Genomic DNA, 18,742 nt, shown 5'->3' with positions numbered 1-18,742 from the left:
TTATAAAATATTTGATTTCAGGAATTAGAAAAAACAAGACTTTATTTTTATTAAGTATACATATATCTAGCTACATAACAGTAAATTTGATGGTTCTATATTCAGAACATATTTAACACATGTGTGAGCACAAGATTTCTAATTATTGGAATTTCAAGTGAAACATCTTAGGTATCCATTTCTGAAGTTTTTATTATACTCATAATTTAAAAACTTTTAGAAATGCAAATGTTGGTTTTATACAAAATTATATCAAATTCTGGAAGTCTAAAATCAGTCTTTCTCAATGGGAAAGCTTGAACAACAAATGAGTCTCTAAGGGAAACTTTCTACTTATAGTGTATTATTTATTAAAAGCATTTTTTGGGTTTTGGGTTTTTTTTTTTTTTTTTTTACCTAACTGAATTTCCTCTGGTAAAGCTGTCAACTTCAACTTCAACATCAACATTTTTTGATGGTCGCTTGTCAAGTAAAAGTTTAGTAACTGTATTTTAGTGCTGAAAAGAGTATAAATTAGGTTTTCCAGAATTTAAAAATGTATATTATGTCAAATTTAGGAACAATTAGAATTTATGCTGATTTTTCTGTCATTGTCCTTTTGATGTCATATGTTCTTTAAAAAATACCTTCAATTCTTTTAAAATGTTGATACCTATTAAGTATTTCTAAAGTAATTATACTTCTTATGCTAGTTACACATTTCAGGGAATTTCTAAGAACCTAGAGCAGGCTATTTTAAGAAAACAATTAACTGAATATTAAAAGATATGTGTGTCAACTCACATTTCACTATAAATATTTGTGATTGCTCTCACATTCCTTTTCCAGTTATACTTGTTTGGGATTAGAGAAAAAATGGATACAGACTTATTCTGTGTTGTAACATGAAGCTAATAACATTAGCTGAGTAAATCCTTGAATGTTTGAATATCTGTGTTGATTCTACTCTTGAGAGACACACAAGTAAACAAGGGTCTATAAAGTATGCTTAGCACTAGTCACAATCATATGACTCAGTTGGTTTCACAAGTATATATTTAGAATAAATATCCACATTTAAGAAGCAGAATAAACCACATATTTAATTATAAGCAGAAATTATATGAAGAAACCAGAGATTTACACAGTAAAAATAAAGTAAATGAAGATTTACAGAAAATAACGTAAAGGTGTGCATGTGGGGGAAGAGGTAGCAGAGCAAAATGTAGTTTGAATGGTTTAATTTTTTAGTTCACGTATGACTCAAATGGTGACAGACTTTTAGTAATTATAAAGAGCAGGAAAATGCCAAGTAAGTTCAGAATTTATAGATTTTTCTTTATCCGTTTTTCACAGCAATGTATAAAACACAGCATGTAATATTATCTCTTCATTTGAAAAGGCAACATTAAAAATAGGTCACAGCTTCTTTTGGAAGATACAAACTGCCAGGAGGAGGACTACGGGCACAGCAGGGTTCAAGAAATGATGATAATAATGAGAATGCATTACTGCTGAGAATCAGAATCACACAGGAAGGCTTGAATTCTTACTCCAGCCCTATCACCTATCCAAGGCCATATTTTCTATGTGGCCTTGGGTGAGCCACTTAAACTCTGTGATTTGATTAACAGCAATACTGAGTTTATTTCCCTTACAAATATATTGTAAGGTCAAATACAGTCATGATGAAATGTATATGTACTACATATTCCTTTACTCGTGACCCTAGTCTTTGCAACTACTTTTTAATGTTTTATTTTCTCCAAGACAACTTTCAGACTTACGTAAGTCACAAAGGCTGAGAGATTAATTCTAAGAATATGACACTCTTTTAGGAAAAGGATTTACTTGGGAAAGAGGGGGGGAAAATCCTTTAAAATATTGGTTTTACTTTTTCCTCACTTCGTGTGGAACAAAACTTAAAAGCAAAGTCATTAAAATGGATGAGACAACTTGATTTTGACAGAGTGGAATGCAACCTAATACTTGTAGAAGCATTGTAATAATTTGGAAAGACTACTAAAATAGTTCCCTTTGAAAACTCTACGAGTGATTTAGAAAGTGTCACTTCAATACCTCAGTGCACTGTTTGTCAGCCTTTTAAAATCCATCTCTGTACAGGCCCTTTCCACTCTACCCCCTGTATACCTCTATCAGCCAAGATTTTGTTAAATTTCACCTTCTATATAGCTTTTAACATAAAAATAGTTATATCAAATATGTATTTTCAATTCCCTAAACTCCTTCCCCAGCAAGCTTTTGATGCATGTCCTCCTACACCTTTTCATTTGCTACCCTACTAGCCACCCCCCAAACCCTAGACTTGGGCAAGATATTTTTTACTCATAACATTAGTATTATTACTGAAATAAACTTGGAAAAATATGAGTTGGCTACCTATTTTTCAGTAGTCATATGAAAATTCAGAGAAGAGTATAACCAGAACAACTCTCCTTTATGTTTCACTTACTTAGAAATTCAGTAACAGCAACATCATCACCAAAAATATACAAATTGCTTCATTTATTTATATATGAATAAAATGACATCATCAGGGAAGCAGGGAGTAGAATGAGACAATGACAGGATCTTGCTGTTTTTGCAGAATGTTTACAGTTTTGTATTTGTTTTTATATACATCAACTAAATGTTTGTATAGTTAACTTTCTTGTTTTCTTTTTGTTTTTTCTTATTTTCTTTCTATTCCTTCCTCACTTCATTCCATTTTCCCTCCCATCTTTCTTTCCTTACTCCTTTCTGTCCAACATTGGTCTTTCGCTGAGACCACAATTTCAACAAGAAATAAAAAGTGCATTACTCAGGAAGGAAGCTAATAAGTTTCCCCAACCTCAAATGCCATTAGAGACTTCCTGAATAAATGAGAAACACATTAATTAGGAAAAAAAAAAAGTGCTTGCTTAAGCAACAAAACAGATTCCAGTCTACATTATGATTAAAATCAACTTGAATAATAAGTGTCAGATATGAGTAAGATCTAGTAGGATATCTTGCACATCTATGGCCAATGAATTTTGCTCCCAATGATGTGTGGGTTTTATCAGTGCATTGTTAAACAGGATTGGGGCTTTCACCATGTCCCTTTAAGATAATTCCATAACATAATGAGCTTCATTAAAAGTAAATTTCTTTAAATATAATTATTATTGATATTTTTCATTCAGAATCATTCCCTTATTGTCATACTAATCAGTGGAATGCATGGATATAATTATAACACATACACATTCATATATGTGTGTGTTTACTTATAAATAAGTGAATTTAATATTATATAATTGTTTAATTGACAGCTGCTCAAATTTTACGTAAAAATGCTATATATACCCACATTTATTCTTGTTTTGGGGTTCATTCTCTTGATTTAATTCTTTTTTTTTTTTACAGTACATAAAAATTCCTCCTACGAGTCATATTTTATAGTTAATGAATTATCAGTCTCAAATTTATTTGATTCCTATTTAAAGGGCAAATAGAATGAGGGTTTTTTGGCCTGTTTTTTGCTGTGGTTTTCTGTTTGTTTTTCATGGCAATTTTATTGGGAGTCCGCAGTTTATATTCTAAGCTGCAGTCTTGAGGAGATTGCTCTCAACAATCCGTTCGGTCATTATAGAGATAATAAATACTATTCAGAGTGAAAATTTAAATAAATATGTTGACTTAAGAGATGAGATTTGGTAAAAAACCGGTTTCTCTTCTGTTTCAATGACTCCTAATATAGTACAGCCACTGAAGTCAACTTAATGCTTGTCAAGATCCATTTAACTTTATAGTGAGCATCTGGATAGTGCTACCATGCAGATGTTGGAATAGAATATCACAGTAAAACTACTTCAAGTCTCATCTGGTTAATAACAGCATTTCATTGAAAAGATTACTTTTTGTAATTTCTGACTGATTTTTACCCCAATAAAAGCTGTTCACCTCTTTTTAAAGGCATAATTGTGACTTCTTATAAAAGAAAGCCTTCTTAACTTCTATAATATATCAAAGTGTAGGTTTTATTTATAGCTAGTTAACTGAATTTAATTTTTGAATTAAAAATAAATCGTTAATATAAAGTATTATCTACAAGTCACAAAAATTAAGAAAAAATCCATTAACTAAACTTTAAAAATCTATCTTTGGAAATGAGGCTAACTGTAATTTAGAAAAGGCTAACTGTAATTAATAACTTATATAACTATCTTTTCTCTCCTGTAGTCTTGTAGGAAATTTTGTTCTTATATCAGCCTCTGGCCAATATAAAGAATTAAATGACCTGAAAGTGTTCTTAGCACATCATTGAAAAATTTCTCCAAGCATTTGAGTAGTCACCAAAAAGCACTTTTTTAAGGCATCTTCCAGGGTACCTCATCTTTGCTTGACCCTGTCAAATTCTCTATGCTTCCCATTCTAATTTGCTTTCACTTTATGTTCTCATGCTAGTCTATAGTAGTTTTACTAATAATACAGTAACACATGGTTCATTGTAAAAAAGAAATCAGAAAACACATAAGAAGCAGCAAGAAAACAAGAATCAAGTGTAATCTCACCATTCAGAAAAAACTATTAACTTCTTAATATAAATTTTTAAAATAAAAAGCAGATTAAGGTATAATCTATATAGGTTTGTAAAGTGTTGTTTTCATTTAGCAATATGTCCTAAATATCTTCTACTTTTTAAATTCCCTTTACACTTTCAGTATCTTAATTTCTCTTTTTCTCAAAAATATTTCCCAAGTCTTTACTGCTTTATTATTCCAGACAAGAGGTAAGTAAATGTTTTCTGAAAAGGGCCAAACAGTAAATATTTTAGGCTTTTCAGATCATTTTCTCTCTGCTGCAACCATTTAACTCTGATATTGTAGTTCAAAAGCATCACAGACATACCTCAAGATGGCTGGCTATGTTCCGAATAAAACTTTATTAAAAAAAAAAAAAAAACAGGCACTGGGATAGTTTTCTGACCCCATATCTAGAAAACTGCATATAAAAAATATTGTGTATCATAATTACCACAACTTCTAATTGAATATTTTACAGATTATCTTTGTATTAGATCTTTTTCTATTAATATAGATTTACCCCAGTAAACGATACAAAGGAGTATGTTCATTTCCTGTGGTAATTGCAAATGTGATTCTTCAAAAGTGGTAGGAAATCCTCCATGCTGCAACGGTACCAGAAGGACTTCCCCAGCTCAGTCTGTGTCTTAGAAACCTGAATTTCAATAGCAAAGTAGAAGGATGCTCTTCCCTCTCCCCTTTAGCCAAGAGTAGTCCAAGTTAAAGGGGTAGTAACTTGCTGACACAGAGAATTTTCATCCCTGTTTCAAATCTATGAAAGAGAGAGAAATTGAGATTGAAGAAGTTGGAATAGCAGGAAACCTTTAATATGCACCCATATCTATGTTTTCCTTCTTCCCGACTGTGACAATAAAAGAAGTCTTGCTCCTATTAAGGCCCCTCTACTCATATTTGCTATGGATTCTATTTCTTACTGTTTTTTCATCATGGTTCAGAAGTTTTCTCTTTTTATTCCCCCACCCCCACCATGTCTCTTCAACCTCTTTCTCTACTTGCTTGCTCTCATTTAAACTTAAGACTTGCCTATCTTAAGAACACCCTTCATAAATCTTAAACAGTGGTTTCCTACTGCCCCTACTCTTCCTTTTCACACCCAAGTTTCAGCAAAGAATTGTTCATTTACACTTCCCTTTTCTCATGTATTCCTCATTAAGCTCCAATCAGGTTTTTGCCCACATTGATCCACCAAGACTGACTAAAGTTTATCAGTAAAACCCTTATTGTTAAATCTATTTGTCACTTCCACCTCTTATCTCTCTGGTTAAGAGCACAAATTATATAGTCAAATTGGATGAGTTTAAATCTTGATTCTGTAACTTAATAGCTATGCATTTTTCTTGGGCAAGTCACTTAACATCTCTATACCTCACTTTTCTCATCTGCATAACTAGAATATAATAATAATACCGAGGTCAAAGGATTGTTGTGAAAATTAGGTTAATTAATACATGCAAAACTTTATAATTGTGCTTGGTCCATAGTAACCACTATATACATATGCTAGTTATGACTGACTTGTCAGCAACATTTGACGATATCACTTTCTCCTTGCTGAAAGCATCTCTTTCCATAATACATTCTCCAGGTGTCTTTCCTTACCCTTTGATTCATCCTTCCTAATCTCACTTTCATGTTCCTCTTCCTTTTTAAGCTTGTTTTTCTTCCAAGTCCACTTCTCTACTCATATTACTCATATTCTCAATTCATCCTCTCCCTAGGCAACCTTTTAAAATTCCCATGGCTTCAATTATCATTTCATATCTTCCAATCTATTATCTTACATCAAAACTTTTTTCTTATCCAGACACCTATATAAACTAGCTCCAGTACATCATAACTTGGCCATCGAAAACATCTAAAGCTACATATATTTAAAACGCATCTCATCTTCCTACCTCTTGCCCCTAACCTATTTTTTCTATTTCAGTGAATAGTACCACTATCCATCCAGTTTGCCAAGCGTGAAACATGTCAGTTGCCCTGGATTCCTCATTATACATCACCTCCCACATGCAGTAAAGGTTCTGTCAATTCCATTTTTTTAATAGTTACTAATTTTTTTACATGTCTCCACCCCTACTGTTACTACATTAGTCCAAGCAACAATTATCTTTAATCTATATTATTTCTATAGACTTCTATCTGAAGTTTCTGCTGTGAGTGTTTAGGCCTCCTTCAATATATGCACTATGATGCAATCAAACTCTATAATTGCAAATCTGATCAATACGAAAAGCATCGCCTTTATGAAACACTGGCTCTCCTTAATGTGGACTTACAAAGCCTTCATGGCCTGGCCCCTATTCATATATGGAGCTTCGTGCCATATCACTCCTTCCCCTCCCCCCCTTAGATTTTCTACATAGATGATCATGTCTTCTGCAAATAAAGATAATTGTACTTTTTCCTTTCTGTTTGCCTTTCCCCCTTTTTCTTGCTTGAGTGCACTGACTCCAACAGCATGATGTTTAACAGAAGTTTTAACAGTTGACATCCCTGCTTTATTGTTGATCGTAGGGGAAAAACATTCAGTATTTTACCATGAAATAGTATATTAGCGGTAGGATTTCATTAAATTGAGGCAATTCTCTTTTATTCTCAATCTTCTGTGAGTTATAAAGAATGAATGCTGAAGTTTGTCAAATGCTTTTCTTGTTTTTACTGAGATGATACATTGCACTGACTGATTTTCAAATGTTAAACCTTTACATTCCTGGGACAAACCTCATTTGCTCATAGTGTATATCTTCTTTAAAATACTTTTGGATTCTGTTTGCTTAATTTTTGTTAAGTATTTTTGCATCTATAGTCATATGGTATTACTGGTCCTTAGTTTTCTTTATTGGAACAATGTCTGTCTCATTTTGTTGCAGGATAATGCTGGCCTCATAGAATGAGTTAGGACATATTCTCTCTTCTTTAATTTTCTGGAAGAGTTCTAGTAAAATTGGTGTTATTTCTTCCCGAAGTATCTGACAGACTTCAAAATAAGCTACCTGGGTCTGAATTTTGATTTGTGGGAAAGTTCTTAAAGAAAAATTCAATTTCTTTGACAAGTAAAGAGCTATTCGGATTATCAATTTCTTTTTGAGTAGACTTTGATAATCTGTGGCTTTCAAGGAATTTGTCCATTTTATCTAAGCTATAGAATTTATTGGCATGAAGTTGTTATCCTCTTAGCGTATATATAATCTGTGATCATGTAATCCCTGATATTGGTTATTGTGTCCTTTTTTTTTTTTTTTTTTTCTGATCAGTCTTGGTAGAGATTTATCAATTTCCCTGACAGTCTCAAAGAATCAACTTTTGGTTTCCTTGATGTTCTCTATTGCTTTCATTTTTTATTTTATCAATTTTCACTTTGATCCTTTTTCTTTCTTACTTAGGCTTTATGTCTCTTTTTTTCTCCTACTTGCTTGAGGCTGAAGCTGAGGTAATTGATTTGAAATCTCTCTTTCCCTCTAATATAGGTTTTTACTACTGTAAATTTCCCTTCATGTATTGCTTTAGTGGCAACGCACAAATTTTTATGTCATTTTTTATTTTCATGCAGTTCAAAATACTGCCAAATATTTAGGAATTTTCTAAATATCTTCCTGTTACTGGTTTCCAAATTAACTCCATTTGGTTTACAGAACACAATTTATATAACTAGAATCCTTTTAAATTTATTGAGACTTGTTTTATCGACACAAGTACTGCTTATCTTGGTAAATATTTAATATGCACTCAAAAAGAATGTATATTGTTATGAGTGGTATGTTCTATAAATGTCCATTAGGCTAAAACTAAGTTAACAGTGTTGTTTCCACATTCTATATCCTTACAGATTTTCTATGTTTCTTATCAATTATTGATTGTGGGATATTTCCAACTACAATTGTAGATTTCTCTATTTCTTTTACAGTTCTATTAGTTTTTACTTTCTGTATTTTGAAGTTATGTGTATAACTGTTTAAAATTACTATATCCTCTTGAGGAATTGACCCCTTTACTATTTTCTTTTAATTTAAAATAGAAATTACATACAGTTAAGGTAAACAACATGATGATTTGATATATACATAGTGAAATGATTACTACAGTCAAGCTAATTAACACATCATTTCACATAGTTACCGTATTTTTTGGTGATAAGAACACCTGAAATCTACTCTCAACAAATTTCCAGTACTCAACACAGTATTATTAACATCAAGCTGTACATCAGATCTCTAGAACTATTCATCTTACACAAATACAACTTTGTATCCTCTGACCAACATCTCTCTGTTTCCCCCACCTCTTCACCGCTGGTAACCACTGCTCTACTTTTTGCTTCTATGCATTCAGCGTTATAAGTTTCCACATAAAAATGAGATCATGAAGTTTTTTCTTTCTGTGTCTAGCTTATTTCGCTTAGCATAATGTCCTCCAGGTACATCCACATTGCTGCAAATGGTGGCTCTCCTTTTATAAGGATGAATCATACATGTTCCACTGCATACATGTCTGTTGACAGACAGACAGATACCCAAATTTCTTTGACTCCTTTATTATTATAAAATGGCCTTCCATTCCCTGGTTATATTTCTTTGCTCTGAAATCTTTTTCTGACATGATAAACCCACTTTTGTTGACATTTTCCTTCCGCCTCAAGGACTTCCTTTAACATTTCTTTTAGACAAGTCTGCTAGTAATAAATATTTTCAGATTTTATATGTCTCTATTTTACCTTTATTTTCGAGAGATATTTTCTTCAGTATAGAATTCTAAATTGGTTTCCCATCTCCAGTACTTTGAAGGTATTGTTCCATTACCTTCTCACATGCATTGCTTTTGACAAGAAACTTAGTAGAATCCTTATCTTTCTTCCTCTGTATAAATATAACTTTTTCACCAGCTTGTTTTGTTTTCTTTGTCACTAGTTTTGAGCAATTTGATTAACATGTGCTTTGGTGTATTTTCCTTCGTGTGTGTGTGTGTGTGTGTATGTGTGTGTGCACACATACATGCATGCATGCACTCAGAGTTCTTAGAAATTCTTCAATCTTTAAATTTGTACTTTTCATCAAATCTGTAAAACTTTTGGCAATGATTTCTGTAGATATTTTTTTTCTATCTTTCCATCTCTCTCCTTTGGTGACTCCAGTTCCAAGTATATTAGGCTGCTTAACATTGTCTCACAGCTCACTGTTCTCTATTCTTTTTTAGTATTTTTTCCTGTGTTTCATTGTCTATAATTTCTATTGCTATGCCTCCAACTTACTAATCTTTCCTTCTTCAGTGTCTAATCTCCCATTAATTCCATCCAGTGTACTTTTTTCAATCTTTAGAATTTTGATATTTAACATCCATGTCAGTTCTGGATTGGTTTTCACTGCTTTTCCTCATCCTTTTGGGTCAGATATTTCCTACTTCTTTATCTTGCCTGATCATATTTAACTGAAAACAGATATTATAAATTTTACTTTGTTGAGTACTGGATATTTTTATATTCCTTTAAATATTCCTGAGTTTTGTTCTGAGATAAAAATTAAGTTACTTAGACACGGTTTGATCCTTTTGTTTTTTAGTTTTAAGATATCATAGGTAGGACTGAAGTAGCATATAGTCTAGGAATAATTATACTCTATTAGTGTAGCAAGGGCCTTCTGTGTAGGCTACCTAGTGGCCCGTGAATTCTGAGGTTTTGTATTCTTTCTGCCATGTACTTGTATAGCACCCTATACTTTCCCAAAATAAAGCACCTCTTATACTTCATTAAAATTAAAGTATCTGGTTGTCTTCTCATTATGCAGTTTTTCCTCCATACTATTGCTTTATTAATTTCATATGTAAACAATACATATTTTATATTTCTAAAAGCTGGCAAGTAGATACTAGCTGAATAAATAAGTTCATATGTGTATATTGACAAAACACAAAATTTTAGATGTTTAAATCAAATTTGCATTAGAAATCCATGGTTTAAAATTGAACTATACTTTTTCTAACTTCCATGACATTGTAAAGATAGTGGTACACTTTTACTCTTTAGGAAATCATAATCACCTTCATATTTCAATATAAAATCTTGGCCCAGCTCGTATTTTACTTTCCATCTCTTCCGAGATAACTTGTATTTCCTTTTCTGTCTCTTTGACATTAGGCTCCAGACCAAACTAACAGTCAAAAAAGAAAGATTTATTCTACAAAGCAGCAGTATTATTTAATTTACTGTGGCTTCTCAGAACTGGACACTGGTCTCTTAAGCAGTGTAATGATGTCTAGAATTATCAGAGCAACATCCAAGAAACTCAGCATGCTTAGGAAAATGTTTGAAAATGTAATTACAGCATTATAAAGATGGAAATTAACAATACATTTCTAAAACAGACCCTTCATTTTAACAGCAAAAATTGATAATAATAGCAAGAATATATCCAAATCTGTACATGAATAAAAATGCCTTTAAATAAAGCAACTATTGAAATCTTAAGATTTCCTCAAACAAAAAACTGTAAAAACACTTGATATCACAAAGAATAAGCAATTTATTCTGATAAGAGTATTGTATAAGATATCAAAAGTCTAGTTTCATTTGTCCTTAACTAACCTAAAATTTTTAAATAAGCTTTTATTTTGCTTACTAAAGAAAGCAAAATTACCCTCAATATTCAATTTCTTTCAATTATTTTGTGATTTCAACATATACACTAAAATGTACATAATAAGCAACAAAAAAATTGTTTTCCCTGAAAACTTTATTAAACAATACTAAATAACAAGATACAATAGTACATCCAATGAACCTTTTACTATGTGCAATGGTTAATTGTACAACAATTCCTATTAGAAAAAAAGTCATGCTGCTACTAGATTTTTACGTCATTTAACTTTTTAAAAAATGTCACCAAAGGAGAAAGATAGATAATTTTATTGAGATTTAAAGCACCAAGGCCCCAGATGAACAGTCAGAAAACCTTTATATTTCACTGACCTGCTTTCTGTTAGGGTAGAAACATAGATGTGACTATAAACTCATATAGCTAAAAGGTTACAGTGGGAAAAAGAGCTTAAGCTTATCTGACCAAAACATAGGAAAATAGTTCTTTGGGAGAACTTCAGAATTGACTTATAGGGAAAACGGGTATTATGGCAATACAGGTAGCAGAAGTATTATTCTGTGAGATTTGGATAGAAAGCTACCACAGTGCATATTTTTCCACCCTTATACTCCCCTACCTCTTTTTCTTTTCACATTCTATCAAAAGAGAAGCAGCATTGGAAAGCCTAAGAATTCTTAGATATATATTATACCTTATATATTATAGATATATTTTAATAAACGGCTATAAAATTATGCTTCAAAAATTAGGTCTAATTTAATTAAGTATTCCAACAGAAAACAATATTTAAATTTGATGAACGTGTTTAAAAAGTTTTAGGATTTTTAAGAACCACTATATATTGCTACATAACTCAAAAACAACCTTCCAATCTCCCACTCCTCAGACTTCACTGTCCTCTTATCAAATGAATTTCTCCTATTCCCAGAAATATTGTTCTACAAATAATATTTTCAGAAATTATTTTTCTCATTTACTTGAATATATGTTTAAAATGATAAGTAAAATATCACATAAATAATATAATCCTCTGATATTATTGCCTCAAGAATGTTTTTACTGCTTTATTATGAGAACATCCTATGACACTGAAAAATAACAGGTGAAGAGATTGAGAATAGAAAAAGGAAGCAGAAATTTTGTTAATAGTCTCTTAAAACTTAGAAAACATTGAGTGTTAAAAGTGTCTAAAACTATCTTCAAAAATCTTATCTTTCTATACATAGAAGAGATGGAAACTCAATGTCTGAAAAATACAGTCCATGCTTTTCCATTTAGCAATTCTAAAACAATAATTCTACTTAATTTTTAGTCCAAACCTGTAGCCATAGGATATATGCCCACAAAAAAAAAAAATAATGTCTCATAAATAAATAGGCAAGCAAGATTATTAGATTAAAACTTTTCTACTTAATACCAAATATTAAACACTTTTTGTATTGAAGGGGGAAAAATACTAGCTAGAATCAACTGAGTTTTGTTTTCAATGACCCTATATTACTGAGAAGAAATCCTGAGTTTTGGCAATGCAGAAGGAAAGAAATCAATAAAGCACTACAGAGTAGAATTGCATCTAGATAGCAATTGTACACTGTAAATGCCTCTCATTCATCATAATCTGCTCGAATTAAAGATCCATTTTTAAGTTCTTGAGAACTCACTAAAGCAATGTCATGACTCCTTTTTTAAATCACATGAAATATGAAGGCAGTCTTGAACATGATTAAAATCCTTAGACCTGTTTATACTTATATAACAGAGATGGCTAAGCAGTGCAAAAAGAAGTACAATTCTAGAAAGAAGGTATTTTCTACTTTTATTACTTAGTTGCCTGCAGCAAGTGAGATACACATTCTTTCAAATCCCATTAACAGAGAGGACTATAAGAAACATTCACTTCTCTATGTTATTTTTCATGTAAACACATATTCTAACTATACAAGAATATAACATTTTAATTATTGACACTAAAAACAACTAAACAAACAAAAAAAGCAAAACAAACCATAAAAACCATCTAGCCATATGGTACATATGTAAGAACAACCACTCTATGTCCTAAGGATCTCATGAATAAAACAAAACAAAATGTACCCTTTTTTAGAATCCTAAATAGATATCATTGCTTATACAAATTCCAAAAGAAAGGTACTAAAACTGAAATTCTGTAGTTTAACAAGTTTGAAAATCCATATTCTAATATGAACTATGGACAATTAGATATAGAAATTTTAAAGGTACCATTTATTATACTATAAAAACCATAAAAATATTTCACTATAAACCTAACAAATATCTGTACACTAAAAACTACAAATCACTAATAAAAGAAATTAAAGAAGACATAAATAAAGGAAGAGATATGTAGTGTTCAAGAATGGGAAGACTCAATATTGTTATTATTTTAATTCTCTTCAAAAAATGTATAGACTCAACACAATTCCAATCAATATCCCAACAGGATTGCTGTACAGAAATAAAAATCTGATTCTAAAATTTATAGAGCAGTGGAAAAGACTGGAATAGTCAAAACAATTTTGAAAAAGTAGAGCAAACTTGGAGGTCTCATATTACCTAATTTAAGACTTATATAACTATAAAGCACCGGAACAAGACAGCATGGTTGTAGAAAAAAGAATAAAGGATCCACACATACATGGTGATTTTGACCAAGATGCAAATGTAATTCAATGAAAAGTCTTTTCAACGAATGGTGCTGGAATAATTGGAGAGCTATACCAAGAAGTAAAAATTAAAAAATTAAAAAAATTAAATTAAAAGAACCTTAATATCTAAACCATATATAAAAATTAACTCAAAATGGATCATAGAACAAAATGTAAAACCTAAAGCTATGAAACTTCTAGTAGAAAACAGGAAAAATTATCTGTGGAAACTTGGTCTAGACAAAGATTCCTTAGATATATCATTGAAAGAAAAAAATCAATAAACTGAACTTCATCAAAAGTAAAAACTTCTGCTCTTTGAAGGACACTATTAAGACAATAAAAAGACAAGCGATGGCAGAGAGAAAATACAGACAAATCACATTTCTGATATAAAATTTTTGTAACCCAAATATGTAAAGAACTCTCAAAACAAGAAAACAAACAACTTTGCTTTAAAAATGAATAAAAGATGTTAACAGATACCTCACCAAAGATATAGGGATGGCACATAAGCATATGAAAAGATACTTAAAAACACATATCCAAAAAGATATTTGTACATTGATGTTCATAGCAGCATTATTCACCTGGACATGGAAACAACTGAAGTGTCCTACAACAGATGATTGGCTAAAGAAGCTGTGGTACATATATACTGTGGAATATTACTCAGCCATAAGAAGAGATGAAATACTGCCATTTGTGACAACATGGATGGACCTCGAGATAATCATGTTAAAAGAAATAAACCAGACAGAAAAAGTTGAAATCACATGATATCACTCACATGTGGGATATTAACCTAGAAGCAACAAACAAACAGGACAAACAGAGATTCATGGACATAGACAATAAACTAGTGGTCACCAGAGGGTAGGGGTGAGGAGGGAGGTAAATGGGATAAAAGGAGTCAAATATGTGGTGACAAAAAGAAATCTAACTATGGGTGGTGAACACACAATGCAATATATATATGCCTTGCTGTTTGAATTGTACACCTGAAACTTACTGGATTTCGTTAACCAATGTCACCATAATAAAAATAAATTTTTTAAAAAAATCACTCAGTATCATTAGTCAATAGGGAAATGCAAACAAAACCACAGTGAGAAATAACTACATACCTAAAGGAAAGGTCAATGACAAGTGCTGATGAGGATACAGAGCAACTAGAACTCATACACTAGTGGTAGAAATGTAAAACTGTACAGACACTTTAGAAAGCAGTTCGGTAGTTTCTTCTAAAGTTAAACATAGCACCATATGACACAACAATCCCACTCCTAGGTGTTCGGCCAGATGAAAACAAACAAACAAAAATAACCCACTACAATATTTCTATGTTTACATGAAAGCTTTTAATAATGTTTATATTAGCTTAATTCACAATTTCCCCAAACTAAAACAACTCAAATGTCTCTTGAGTGAGGAATGGATATAGAAATTGTGGAATACTCATATAAAAGAATACTATTCGGCAATATAAAGAACTACTAATACATGCAACATCACGGTTTAATCTCAAAAACATTACGCTAAGTGATTAAAGTCCGACTCAAAAGGCTATACACTGTATGATTCCATTAATATGACATTTCAGAAGGGCAAAAGCAAAAAGACAGAAAATAGGTCAGTGGTTACCAGTGGCTGGGGATGAGGGGAGGAAATGACAACAAAGGGCTAGGAAGAAATTTTCTTAGGTGATGGAATTGTTCTACATTTTCATTGTGGTGGCAGTTAGGTTACTTAATGTGTTAAAACTCAGAACTGTACACCTAAACCAGTAAATTTTTCTGTATCTAAATTATTCATTAACATAAAAAGTGGTTAAAAGACATCATAACCAAACAATAATGTTTAATACTAAGTTGTCTGATTACGAATATAGGTTGAAAAACATGACCTTCTCATATTTCGACTCGTCCTGAATACTGTTCAAGATTTTACTATTGTAAGGCATTATTCTATTATTTAATAGGTGAGTTAACATTTAAGATTAAGTTAAATTAAAAACTGGGAAACTACTGTGTACACAGGTAATGTGCAAAAATAGGGCATGCTTATCTTCTATTCTCAAGATCTCATCTCATGAGCTGAATACACATCTACCTAAAGTAAAAACATGAGGCAAGATGTATCACCAATGTATAATCAAAATAATAAGACACTATTGTGTGTTTAAGGAAAAAAATATCATGGACTTTGGGAACAGACAAACGGGCCTAACTTCAAATCCCATTGATGTTACTTACTTAAATTAGAAATGTCACTTAAATTACCTTGGTTGATCACACAAGAAGTAAGAGAAAAACACCTAGCTCCTTGTCTGGCTTCTAAATAGTTCCCTCCTTCTTCCCTCTCCTCTTTCCTGAAAGCCCAAGTTTTTCTCAAAATGCCAGAATATAAGGTACTGCTTTTCAAAAGAATAGTGTTCTTATTAAGAAAATCCACATGAATTAGTCCTACCAGCTTCCCTGTCTCATTTATATTGCCACAACACTCAATTGGGGATGCACCATTGATCTATTATTATCAATGAGTAGCTACTATCTCAGAGGCAGCCAATCTCTAGGCTAATCAGTGATCTGTGAGGCAGGCAGGCTTGAAGAGCTCTGATTAGAAAAAGTGATGGTAATTTGTTTAGCCAGTCAGACTGAATATTCTGAAATAAATAAGAGAAAACTGGCTAATCAGCAGTAAAAAAGAGCCTATACACAGAGACAAGTTGAGTGTGAATAATTGTGGGCATGCAAAGTGCGTGTGTATGTGTGTGTGTGTGTGTGTGTGTCTTAGACATTTGCCTTGAGAGTGCCTGTAGGAAATGAAATGGCTGGATAATGAGAGATAAAGAAGCTAGAACCTAAAGCTGCTCTGGTACCTAATAGTTTGTGAGTCCTTGTAATAAAATTTCTTTTTCTTCAAATAGTATATTGAACATGTTTCATTGCCTATCCTATCCTTAAGCACTTTCAGAATAACTTTCCCCTGGAATTATCATCCCTAAAGATGATATACAGAGAGCTGATTGACCAAAGGAAGTATCTGATCCAGAGCAGCCCACCCCCTATCACATTCTCTCAAGACTATGACCCAAGCTATCCATACTCATATAGACAGGAGTTGATTCTCTAGCAAAAAGTCATGCAGAGCTAGGGATGTACTCAGCATCTTAGAAAGACAAAGTCCCATGCAAAATAAGATTATGAATTATCAGAAGTCAAGAGAAAGGTGTAATAAAGAATGGGCTAGTCATTTACAAGCTTTGGTAATCAAAAGCTCTCTCCCTGTATCTGCTCCTTCTAATGCCACACATCGCTATACCAGATCCTTTCATTTCAAACAAATTAGTTCTAGAAATATCTTACTAGTTGCTGCGAAAGAACATACTTCAAGTTTGTGTTCTCTATAAAATTTCAAAATAAATACCATGGCACCTGAAAAAAAACCAATTCCTATGGTTTCCACCCCTACTCCAAAGTAAATTCTGCAATATTATAAAGTACTATGTACAGTTTTTTGTGTATCTGTTCCTCTCAATACTGTTTTCTATATGTGATGCTTCATGATTCTTCACTGTATTACAGGAGCAACTTATTAACTTCTTCATTTCTTCTAAGAAAATGTTTCTAAATAAATAAGTTGAGACTTTTTTCAAGCAGTCCAATAAGGGAGCAAAATATGTGAAATAAGCCACTCTTTAAAAAATCTAGACCAAGTCACTTAACTAGAAGTTAATGTCTATCAATTATCATCCTGTGACAGCAACTATTTCAAAATTTTTTACATAGAGCACAGCAAAAGTTAATTTTAAAAAGCTGTAATAAACTCATTTCCTCACATCACTATAACAGAAGTCCACTAATTTAAAAATTTTTAGGAGGAGAGGGGGGAGGTAGATGGGATAAAGGGGGTCAAGTATGTAGTGACAGAAAGAAATCTAACCATGGGAGGTGAACACATGGTATAAATATATATGTGCCTTATTGTTAAAGTGGACAGCTGAAACTTATTGGATTTCATTAACCAATGTCAACATAAAAAAATAATTAATTTTTTTTTTTTAATCAAAAGACAATTTTTCAAAGGTCCTACAAGGATTTTCTAAAGTGTCAAAATATATGATACAGGTGTGGTTTTTAGGTACTGTAAAAATTGTTCCCCGTTCTATAATAATGTGAATCTATACTGAATTACAATTTTGTCTAACTGTTGTTACCATGGCATTGTGTGCTTACTTCTGTTATAGATTTATCAAATCATGAGGAACCATATACTTCATCATCATGGAGTCTTTGGCACCCTAAAATAGTGCTTATCTCAGAGCAGACACATTAAAAGGATTTGATGAATGAAATAAATACCTATTTCATTGGACATCTTAGTAAAATAAGTAAGCAAATTTGGGCTACTGAGCCTTAAATTTATAGCATTTCACACATTTAGAAAAAAATGTTTCCAGCCAATATACTCAACTTCATTCTTAATCTAGCTAAAAGGAAGATTATATATTCATATTTCTCGACTTTCTTTCTTAAAAAAAAAAAAACGATTCAGAATAAAACTTTTATTTCATCAATCACTTAGTAGTAAGAACTCAAGGAAAAAATACCAGGCTCAAGGAGGCCAACAATAAAGGAAAATTTCCTGGTTACTGAATACATGTGGACAACTGAAAATAATAATACGAGGGTAAAATTTGGGATTATTTATTTGTTAAAGACAGGCTGTGAGTAATATATCTTCATTTAGTTTATTAATCTGTTTAGAGTCTGATAAATAACTGCATTGTTTTGATAATATTAATGCAGTGTGCATATGAGGATCAGATTATAAACTGAATCCTTATGATAACAAGGTAACTTGACTCTGAAATTGTGTGCTGTTATTCAGAAGAAAGAATAAATGAAATAATGTA

At 31.8% G+C, this 18,742-nt stretch overlaps 1 protein-coding gene and 1 long non-coding RNA gene across 5 annotated transcripts in view; both read right to left on the bottom strand.

Annotated features, from left to right (window-relative positions):
• SSBP2 (single stranded DNA binding protein 2) overlaps nucleotides 1-18,742 on the bottom strand; it is a 244,599-nt gene that overhangs the window by 97,503 nt on the left and 128,354 nt on the right. The window lies entirely within an intron of this gene.
• On the bottom strand, nucleotides 1,204-14,156 carry LOC118606628. The gene is made up of 2 exons (XR_004952558.1): nucleotides 10,602-14,156; nucleotides 1,204-5,319 (listed from the first exon to the last, which is right to left on the bottom strand). It is a non-coding gene; the product is annotated as an uncharacterized LOC118606628 (long non-coding RNA).

Source organism: Rousettus aegyptiacus, unplaced genomic scaffold (assembly GCF_014176215.1).
Source record: "Rousettus aegyptiacus isolate mRouAeg1 unplaced genomic scaffold, mRouAeg1.p scaffold_m13_p_8, whole genome shotgun sequence".
NCBI classification, from domain to species: Eukaryota; Metazoa; Chordata; class Mammalia; order Chiroptera; family Pteropodidae; genus Rousettus; species Rousettus aegyptiacus.
Note: the sequence above shows the minus strand (reverse complement) of the source record. Positions and strands in the feature narration are given on the sequence as shown.